General features: G+C 45.2%; 1 non-coding gene and 1 pseudogene across 1 annotated transcript; one reads left to right on the forward strand and one right to left on the reverse strand.

Annotated features, from left to right (window-relative positions):
* Window positions 1–1,647: 1,647 nt before the first annotated feature.
* LOC136321016 (frizzled-5-like) lies at window positions 1,648–3,457 on the reverse strand (annotated as a pseudogene).
* Window positions 3,458–6,097: 2,640 nt separating this feature from the next.
* Window positions 6,098–6,223, forward strand: LOC136321327 (U6atac minor spliceosomal RNA). Its single transcript, XR_010728590.1, has one exon. It is a non-coding gene; the product is annotated as a U6atac minor spliceosomal RNA (small nuclear RNA).
* The last annotated feature ends 4,520 nt before the right edge of the window (window positions 6,224–10,743 follow it).

Consider the following 10,743-nt stretch of genomic DNA (forward strand, 5'->3'; position numbering starts at 1 on the left):
GTCTTATCTCCCTCAAACACCATTGTAAGCTCCTAATTACCTATCTTTCCCCATACTTAGGCCTCAGCCCATTGCTGGAAAACACATATACCAGGCATTCATATGAGGTGGTTGTGGATTCGTAGCTAGCCTGCATCTCATCCAGCAGCAGCCAGTAAGAAAGTATTCTCATGTTTACTAAGCATCTGTCAAGACAGATAAGGGAGGTTCCACCTCTAAATCAATGTATATATATCATCTGGATTCCCTGACTTGTATTTACAGCCTAGCTGGTGAATAAGTGATTTGGGGAGTTCTTGCTCCCCAATGAGACACACACAACACCACCACCAACATCTACTCCAACAGGTTTGACAGAGAGCAGTGATTTTCAACTGATGTGCCCCAAGAATGTTTAAAACATTCAGTACCTGACTGTTTAGTCAGGTGCACTGAACTCTTTCCTTAGACTGTCAAATAATGACAACAGACAACACAATAGCCATCCGGTGTGAATGCCCTGTGTTGAACCATAAATGTATAAGTCATATAACAGAGCTGCATCTTATTGGTCGTGTGGCATCCTAAGGTTGTGTTTAATTGATTAATTCTTGTTACTAGAAACCCTTATATACAGGTATAGGCACTTGGTTTTTAAAAAAGTAACTTAGGAGCAAAAAAGTAATTACTATTGGCATTTTTCTGGGTAACAATCAAAATTATACTTTTTTTTTTGGTCAAATCAGCAAAAAATATATTCTGTGTGTCGCAGAATTTTTGTAATTAGTTTATGTGCGCCATAAGAAGAATAAGATTGAAAACTGCTAGTATAGACAGAGCTGATAAAACACAACACAGTCTTAGGCAATGCCTCTGTTCTTTTGGTGATAGAGACAGAGAGAGAGAGGGACAGACAGGAAGGGAGAGAGATGAGAAGCATCAATTCTTCATTGCAGCACCATAGCTGTTCGTTGATTGCTTTCTCATATGTACCTTGACAGGGGGGTGGGCTACAGCAGACCAAGTGACCCCTTGCTCAAACCAGATGAGCCCACGCTCAAGCTGGCAACCTTGGGGTTTTGAACCTGGGTTCTCTGCGTCCCAATCCAATGCTCTATCCACTGTACCACTGCCTGGCCAGGCGCAATGCCTCTGTTCTTATGTGTATTTCCCTTCATTTCATCACATGAATTATGAAACAATAACAAAATCAGCAGGAGATACCTATGAAGTATATCAAGTAAAAAAAGTTTTCATTAGTTCTGTTTCTGGTAATTGGAATTTGCTTTTCTTATTAATAAAAACATTACCCTTTGTGTTTCAAGTACATCTGAGAAATCTGATAATTAAGTTAGAACTAGTATCTCCTCAGATACTCTCAGAAATGCAACCAAGTTAAAAATTAAGAAAGTATATTTAAATTGAAAAGTTTCCCTTAAAGAAGGCAATAAGAAACACAAAATAAAATGCACATGAGATGAGCCCCTTTGAGAAGTTTTGGGACAGCTATTCCCTTGAAAGAGCCCTTTCCCCTCTCTCCAATTTGACCCAGGACAGGTCTTCAGCATGAAAAATGTAAACAGAAGTAACATTGCAAAGCTACCTAACAAAACAACCCCCTTCCCTCACTCAGGGCTGTGGCCTGCTACACATGCGCGACAGGGACACCTACTGTGTCAGGCAGCTGCCGTGGCCCCGTGGTCCAGTCCTGTCTGTGAGCACTGCGCTTGCCTTGGCATAGTCCCAAGTGGCCATGGTGCTGCCATTCTTGTGGCTCTGTTGCCAGCGACAGCAATAGCAGCTGGTGAATCGCTGCCACAACTCCACAGTCTTGCTGGACCAAGTCCAGATGCCAGACATGATACCCACTAGGAGGCACATGAAGTACTTGAGATGAGCTCCCAGTACTCCAGCTTGGTGCGCGGCTGGCTGGAGTCTTGGCCTGGGCACACGCAGGTGAGGGCAGCCTCCCAGCTCTCACAATAGTGCTGCTCAGGTAGCAGGCCATAACAATGCTGGCTGGCACTGTGTAGAGCAACATGAAGATGCCAATTTGGATCATGAGCTTCTCCAGCTTATCCGTCTTGGTGGCACCCTGCTTGATGACTCTACAGATGCAAAAAAGCAACACGAAACCTGCCAGGAGGAAAAGCGTGCCCATGAGCAGGTAGAGCACCAGAGGGCCCAGCATCAAGGCAGGCAGTGAGTTTAGGTTCTGCTTGCCCACGTAGCATATGCCAGCCACTGGATCCCCATCCATGGAGCTCAGTGCCACTTGACTCTGGGGATGAGCCAGATGGGAGTACTGTGTATAGCCCACGATGGCCTCATTGCCCCACTTCATGCAAATAACCAGGTGAGCGACAGGATGACCCATCAGATGGAACTGGCTATGCGGAAGTAGGTGGAAGTACACCAGCAGGAAGACAACAGTCTGCAGCACAGGGCCCTTCCTCTCATAGTGAATGTGGCTGTTGTGCTCACACCCAAACGTACTGGGAAGCGCAAAGATGCACAAGTAGCAAGCTGACAGGAAGATAATGGGCACTCAGAGTAATGGAAGCGTTCCATATATCTATCAGGAAGGTGGCCACCGTGGTGGAAGTGGAGATAAAGCATGGCACTGACCACAGGCCGATCATAAGGTGGCGAACGTGTGCTCATCCAGGCTGAAGGAGGGCTGGTAGCAGGGCACCGCGCAGTTGGTACCTGGCCCGTCTGTACCTTGTTGTAGAGCGGGTGCAGCTACTTCAGGATAGGCACCAATGGCTCACGGGGCTTGCACACCAATGGGGCCCCAGTGGAGCCCGGGCCTCTTGCGCCTTCCCAGGACGGCGCCCCCGTCGGGCCTGACCTGGAAGAGTCTAGGGGGCACTGTGGTGGTCTTGCTGCAGTTGTAATCCATGCAGAGGACCTCGGCGTCCCCAGCACGGGGAGGCGGTTGCATTTCATGAGCTCCGGCCAGGCTAGGATGTACTGCAGCACGAGTGGAGAGCAGCGGGCCTTGGTGCATGCACGGAGCAGCAGGGCGGCAGAGGCTTATGATAGTCGCATAAGCAGATGGGCGTGTACATGGAGCACAGGAACAAGAGCAGCTCCGGAGAGCAGTGGATCTTCACCAGTGGCCAGAACTGGTGCAACTCCAGGTCTGCCTCGTCCTGCGTGTTGTGGTGGAACTAACTGGTTGGGCATGTGCGTTAGGTTGTATCCTTTGCCCCGGCACATTGGTACGGTGATCTCCTGGCATCCCGGAGCCTTGGAGGCAGCCACTGCCCGGCCTGCCAGCTGCGCCAGGAGCAGCAGCAGCAGCGGAGCACAAGAGTCAGACCGAGCCATAACCCCTCCCTCCCCTCCCCTCGCATAGCCCGCGCATGGGGCCAACGCAGACAGGGGAAACCTGGGCCAGGGCTGCCCTCTCCGCCGACTTGTGTGCACCACCGGGCCTAGCAACCTGTGGGCTCTTCTTCTCTTCAAGAAATCCACCCCAAGATAAACTGTTTCAGGAAGGGCTGTCTCCCTGGGCCCTTAGCTCTTTGCTGGATAGAGTTGAGGAGGGGCAGTTAGGGCAGTAGCGGGGCGGGAGGCAAGGGGGTCTATCATGCCCCGGGCACCACTCACAGACAGGCGCCAAATGGTCTCCAAGACAAACATGAAAGGCGTAGTAGAAGGGGTGGGGGGAGACAATCAAGTGTTCTGCCCGGGGCGCCAGTTATGTTCCCTGCGTCACTGAGTTAGGGCTCAGATTCTAGGGAAAGTATTTTTAAAAAATGAAGAAAAATTACTACTCCCAGTTAGAGGGGAGTCAACGTCTCAGCCCCCGCAAGCGGTTTCCAAACCTCCAGATTAAGCTCTCCATTCTCTTCTCTCCCCTCCACCTCTTGAAACCAAACTGCTGACACCCCACCCTGCCCCACCTCCCTTTCCACTGGGCCCTTCAGGCTGGACCGCGGGGTCAAACCGATCAGCCCCCTCCAGAACAGTACGAAGGACCAGAGGGAATGGGGAGCAGGGAAGGCACGGGCTCTCACCTCCGCGGATCCAGAGAGAAGATATTCTACAGCTAGCCTGGGTTCTCCATCCCTGGGACACTCCACTCAGAAACGCGGCTCAGAGCCAAGCTGGCAGCTGGAAAATTTGGCGGCAGACTGGGTATCCGAGGAGGCAGCAGGCACATGGCAGCAGGTGGAGGCGAAGTCTCCGAGAGACGGTCTGAATGCGATCTCCACAAGCCGGTCACTCACTCTCTCCTCCTCCAGGGCCCCTCGCATGATGCGGGCGGGGCAAGGAAGAAGCAGGCCTTGCGTTCCTCCGGGGTTCTGAAGCCGCATGTAGGGAAAACGCGCCGGCAGCATCTAGGCGAGAGGAAGGTGGTGTGTGGTGACCTCGAAACTCGACTCCTCACAGCACCACGAACAAGCGGCGTTGGCCTGGCCAGGACTGCACGGTGCCTGCGCGCCTGTCACCGCGTCGCGGCAGCCACTCGCATACTCCCCTGTAGGGGCCCCCTTGCTCCAGTCAACTCCTGGGGAGGTGGCAGCGCTCAGGATACGCCTGGCTCGGCTCCTCCCCCGAGTACTGGCACCTTTTAGCCTACCTCCGCTTGGCGCTAAACAGTGCCCCGCAGTAAACTAGAAATCAACCGCGCCTGACCTGTGGTGGCGCAGTGGATAAAGCGTTGACCTGGAAATGCTGAGGTTGCCGGTTCAAAACCCTGGGCTTTCCCGGTCAAGGCATATATGGGAGTTGATGCTTCCAGCTCCTCCCCCCTTCTCTCTCTCTCCTCTCTCTCTGTCTGTCTCTCCCTCTCCTCTCTAAAATGAATAAATAAATTTTAAAAAAATTAAAAAAAAAAAGAAATCAACCACAACAGAAAAACTGAAAAATTCTCAAACACTTGGAAACTAAATAGCACATTATTAAATAACGAATGGGTAAACAATGAGATCAAAGAAGAAATTTAAAAATTCCTAGAAACGAATAATGAGCATACATCAACTCAAAATTTATGGGACACAGCAAAAGAAGCCATGAGAGGGAAGTTCATAGCATTACAGGCATACCTCAAGAAGCTAGAAAAGCTCAAATAAACAACTTGACCCTACATCTAAAAGAACTAGAAAAAGAACAGCACGTAAATCCCAGAGCTAGTAGAAGGAAGGAAATAATAAAGATCAGAGCAGAAATAAATGACATAGAGGCTAAAGAAACAATACAGAGGATCAATGAAACCAGGAGCTGGTACTCTGAAAAGGTAAACAAGATCAATGAACCTTTAACCAGACTCACCAAGAAAAAAAGAGAGAGGACTCAAATAAATAAAATTAGAAATGAGACTGGAGAAATAACAACTGACACAACAGAAATACAAAATATTTTAAGAAAATACTATGAAGAACTGTACGCCAAAAAACTAAGACAACCTAGATGAAATGGACAAATTCCTTGAAACATATAATCTTTCAAAAATCAATCTGGAAGAATCAGAAAACCTAAACAGACCAATTACAACAAATGAGATTGAAACAGTTATCAAAAAGCTCCCAAAAAGGAAAGGTCCTGGGCCAGATGGCTTCACAAGTGAATTCTACCAAATATTCAAAGAACAACTAACTCCTATCCTTCTCAAGCCATTTCAAAAAATTCAACAGGAAGGAAGACTTCCAAGCTCCTTTTACGAGGCGAGCATAATTCTGATTCCAAAACCAAGCAAAGACAACACAAAGAAAGAAAATTATAGGCCAATATCCCTGATGAATGTAGATGCTAAAATCCTCTACAAAATATTAGCAAACTGGATCCAGCAATATATGAAAAAAATCATACACCAGGATCAAGTGGGATTTATTCTTGGGAGGCAAGGCTGGTACAATATTCGCAAATCAATCAATGTGATTCATCACATAAACAAAAAGAAGGAGAAAAACCACATGATAATTTCAATAGATGCAGAAAAAGCATTTAATAAAAAGTCAGCACCCATTCAGGATCAAAACACTCAGCAAAGTGGGAATACAGAAAACATACGTTAACATGATAAAGGCCATCTATGACAAACCGACAGCCAACATCATACTCAATGGGCAAAAATTAAAATCAATCCCCTTAAGATCAGGAACAAGTGTTGTATGAAAGGAGAGAAGGTTAGCACTCCCCTTGATAAGGATGGAAGAGGCTCTCGGGCCTAACAACACGCATATGGTTAAGGCATTGCCACCTACTTCGTGGCATCTAACCACTGTTTTTAAGAAGATGTGGCACATATACACCATGGTATACTATTCAGCCATAAGAAATGATGACATCGAATTACTTACAACAAAACGGTGGGATCTAGATAACATTATACGGAGTGAAATAAGTAAATCAGAAAAAAATAAGAACTGCAGGGTTCCATACATTGGTGGGACATAAAAAGGAGACTAAGAGACATGGACAAGAGTGTGGTGGTTACGGGGGGCGGGGGGAGGGAAGGAGGGAAAGGGGAAGTGGTGGGGGAGGGGCACAAAGGAAACTAGATAGAAGGTGACGGAGGACAATCTGACTTTGGGTGATGCATATGCAACAGAATTGAATGACATAATAACCTGGACATGTTTTCTTTGAATATATGTACCCTGATTTATTGATGTCACCCCATTAAAATAAAAAATTTTTATTAAAAAAAAATCAGAAACAAGGCAGAGGTGCCCCCTTTCACCACTCTTATTCAACATAGTTCTGGAAGTCCTAGCCACAGCAATTAGAAAAGAAAAAAAATGAAAGGCATCCAAATTCAAAAAGAAGTAAAACTATCATTATTTGCAGATGATATGATATTGTATATAGAAAACCCTAAAGTCACAGTCAAAAAACTACTAGACCTGATAAATGAATTCAGCAAGGTGGCAGGATATAAAATTAATACTCAGAAATCAGAGGCATTTTTATACACTAACAATAAACTGTCAGAAAGAGAAATTAAGGAATCAATCCCCTTTACTATTGCAACCAAAAAAATAAAGTACCTAGGAATAAATGTAACCAGGGAGATTAAAGACTTGTACTCAGAAAATTATAAAACATTGATAAAAAGAAATCAGGGAAGATACAAACAAGTGGAAGCATATACCGTGCTCATAGTTAGGAAGAATAAACATCAGTAAAATGTCTATATTACCCAAAGCAATTTATAAATTCAATGCAATACTGATTAAAATACCAATGACTTACTTCAAAGATATACAACACATATTCCAAAAATTTATATGGAACCAAAAGCGAACACGAATAGTCTCAGCAAGCCTGAAAAGGAAGAATAAAGTGGGAGGTATCACACTTTCGGATATCAAGTTATACTATACGGCCATTGTACTCAAAACAGCCTGGTACTGGCATAAGAACAGGCATGTAGATCAATGGAACAGAACTGAGAACCCAGAAATAAACGCACACCTTTATGGAAAACTGATAGTTGACAAAGGAGGTAAGAGCATACATTGGAGTAAAGACAGGCTCCTCAACAAATGGTGTTGGGAAAATTGGACAGCTACCTGCAAAAAAATGACACTAGACCACCAAATTACACCATTCATAAAAATCAACTCAAAATGGATAAAAGACTTAAATGTAAGCCGTGAAACCATAAGCATCTTAGAAGAAAACATAGGCAGTAAGCTCTCTGACATTTCTCGCAGCAATATATTTGCCGAATTGTCTCCACAGGTAAGTGAAATAAAAGACAGAATAAACAAATGGGACTATATCAAACTAAAAAGCTTCTGCACAGCTAAAGACAATAAGAACAGAATAAAAAGACAAATTACACAATGGGAGAATATATTTGACAATGCATCTGATAAGGGGTTAATAACCAAAATTTATAAAGAACTTGTAAAACTTAATACCAGGAAGACAATCCAATCCAAAAATGGGCAAAAAAAAAAGAATAAACACTTCTCCAAAGAGAACATACAGATGGCCAATAGGCATATGAAAAAATGCTCAACATCACTAATCATTAGAGAAATGCAAATTAAAACCACAATGAGATATCACCTCACACCAGTCAGAATGGTGCTCATCAACAAAACAATACAGAATAAGTGCTGGCGAGAATGTGGAGAAAAGGGAACCCTCCTACACTGCTGGTGTGAATGCAGACTGGCTCAGTCACGGTGGAAAACAGTATGGAGGTTTCTCAAAAAATTAAAAATCGAACTGCCCTTTGATCCAGCTATACCAGTGTTAGGAATATACCCCAAGAACACCATAGCACTGTTTGAAAAGAAGAAATGCACCCCCATGTTTATGGCAGCATTGTTCACAATAGCGAAGATCTGGAAACAGCCCAAGTGTCCGTCAGAGGACAAGTGGATTAAAAAGCTTTGGTACGGAGATGACGTCAGAGTAATGGTGGGGTAGGAAGCGATACCGATAAATCTCCCCCAAACCTCAACAAGATCTTCAACCAGAAACAGAAAAACCTATCCTTGGAGCCTCCAGATGTTTCGCAATACACCCAAAGGTATGATCGAGCGAAAAATTGGCTAAATATATAACCAAACCCCGAAGGAAATAGGGAGTAAGGAGTGAGGAAATGCTCCGCCTTCCTCACTAACCTAAACAGGGCAATTTTCACTGGAAACTGAGAATATAGAAACTAAGGCGGGCAAAGGGGGTGAATAGATCCAGGCCGCGGCATAAACGGCTGAACCAGGCAGTGGCTCGGAGATCCAAGCTGAGGAAAAACTGTTTCTGTGACAACCCGGGCAATACAGCTAACACTCGCGCCAAACCCAGACAAAGAAAGACAAGCAGGGCAGCCATTTTACCTGATCCCCTGGTCGGCGCATAGTGGGCGAGAGATTCCTTCCAAAGCCCCCGGAGGGTGTGCCCGTGTTACTCCACAGAGAGGCAGACTCAGAGGCCTTTGTGTGGGCTGACAGCCTCCGGGCTGCCCCAGCACCCTGGGAGAGCCGCACACGGGGAGGAAGCGAGAGCTAATTCCAACACTGGAACTTTTCAGTGCGGGCAGGAGGTTTCACTCAGAGGGCAAGTCTCCAGCCTCATATCCTGGTCTGCGTGCACGGAGAGTGGGCAGGAGACTCCTCCCAGCACCTCGGGAGAGGGAGCCCGTGTTGTCCCACGGAGAGGCAGAGTCCGGGGCCTTTGTGTGGGCCGAGGGCGGAGTCACAGGCCGCCCCAGCGCCTTGAAAAAGCCGCACACAGGGACGGAGCGAGAGCCAATTCCAACACTGGAACTTTTCAGTGCGGGCGGGGAGTTTCACTCAGAGGGTGAGACTTCCGGTCTAACATCCTGGTCTGCCCGCACAGATAGTGAATGAGAGTTTCCTCCAAGCGCCCTGGGAGTGGGTGCCCGCCCGTGTTACTGGACAGAGTGGCAGAGCCAGAGGTCTTTGAGTAGGCGGAAGCCCCGGCTGATTATGCTAGCGGCTCTGACTGACTGAGCCTTACCCACAGCCCTGTGCTGAGTGGGAATAGAGTGGAGAGTTGCCAGCTCTTTGAGCTTCTTACTATCCAGGCAGAGGCAGCAGCAACCCCATAGCTGGATTCTCAGGCTACTAATTGAGGAAGGAAAGACTAGGAGAGAGGCTCCAGAAACACGGACTCTCTCACTGTCGGAGCCTATAAATGCTAATGAGCCTTGACTGCCTACGAGACTGAAGCACAATACATGACATCGCCATAGAGACTTATCAACTGCAAACCTCTACCTGAGCATGCCAAAGGGGCAGAACCCGGGGTACAGAGTCACCGACCAGGAAGAGGGAGAGAAAAGAAAAAGCAAGAAGATAACCTCTCAAAATCAGAATAATCCGCAGACTTTATAACCTATCCCATTTTATTATATTTGTTCGTTTGTTTCTCTTATCTTCATCCTTGATTTTTTTTTTTTCCTCCTCCAATTTGGTCGTTGAACTCTCTACCGGTCTTACACTCTCCTCTCCTTGACCTACACTACCCATAAGTGTTACATCTCCCATTATCTTTTCTTTCCTCTTCCTTTCTCTCTATGAGGGTTGCACTCCAAAACCCTTAACTCTCTCTCTATCTCTCCTTTTTTTTCTTCTTTTAGTGGTTCCCTCTTTTTTCTCTCTCTCTCTCTCTCTTCTCCCTCTATATTAGTTTCTTCCTTTCTCCTTTACGTCTCCTCTCATTCAAACCTCAATAACAAATTATTTTATCTGGGACTCAAACTTATGTTTGAGGCATTTTGGGGGGTTTTTACTTCACCTTTTTAACTCACTAGCAGTGTTCCCATCCCTGGCTCTCCATTTTATCAAGCTCTTGTACCACTAAATACAATAGTAATTTTTTAATTTGTCCCCCCATTTTCCTGTTTCCCTCTTACTCCTCTCATCATAACTCTTAGTCAACCAACACCTAAATGCAAATCATTTTATTCTTGATCCAAATTTTTTCATTATTTGCTTTTTGTGGGTCCATACCCCCCTTTTATTATTTTTATTTTATTTTTTTTATTATTTTTTTTCTTGACCCTTTATTACTTTTCCCCAATTCAGGCCCTCCATTACAGAAATTGTTTGTTCTATTAAATACAATATAATTCATAGTTCACCACAAGATTTTCTCAAGAAAGAGGGGAGAGGAGAGGAGAGAAAAAAAAGGAGGGGGGGAATAATTTCCTTTATTTAATTTTAATTTTATTTTGTTTTTCTTTATTTCATTATTAATTTTTTTTAAAAAAAACAACTTTTTTCAATTTTTTATTTTTTTAACTTTTTATTTTTTATTAAATCTCAA

This window comes from Saccopteryx bilineata, chromosome 1 (assembly GCF_036850765.1).
Source record: "Saccopteryx bilineata isolate mSacBil1 chromosome 1, mSacBil1_pri_phased_curated, whole genome shotgun sequence".
NCBI classification, from domain to species: Eukaryota; Metazoa; Chordata; class Mammalia; order Chiroptera; family Emballonuridae; genus Saccopteryx; species Saccopteryx bilineata.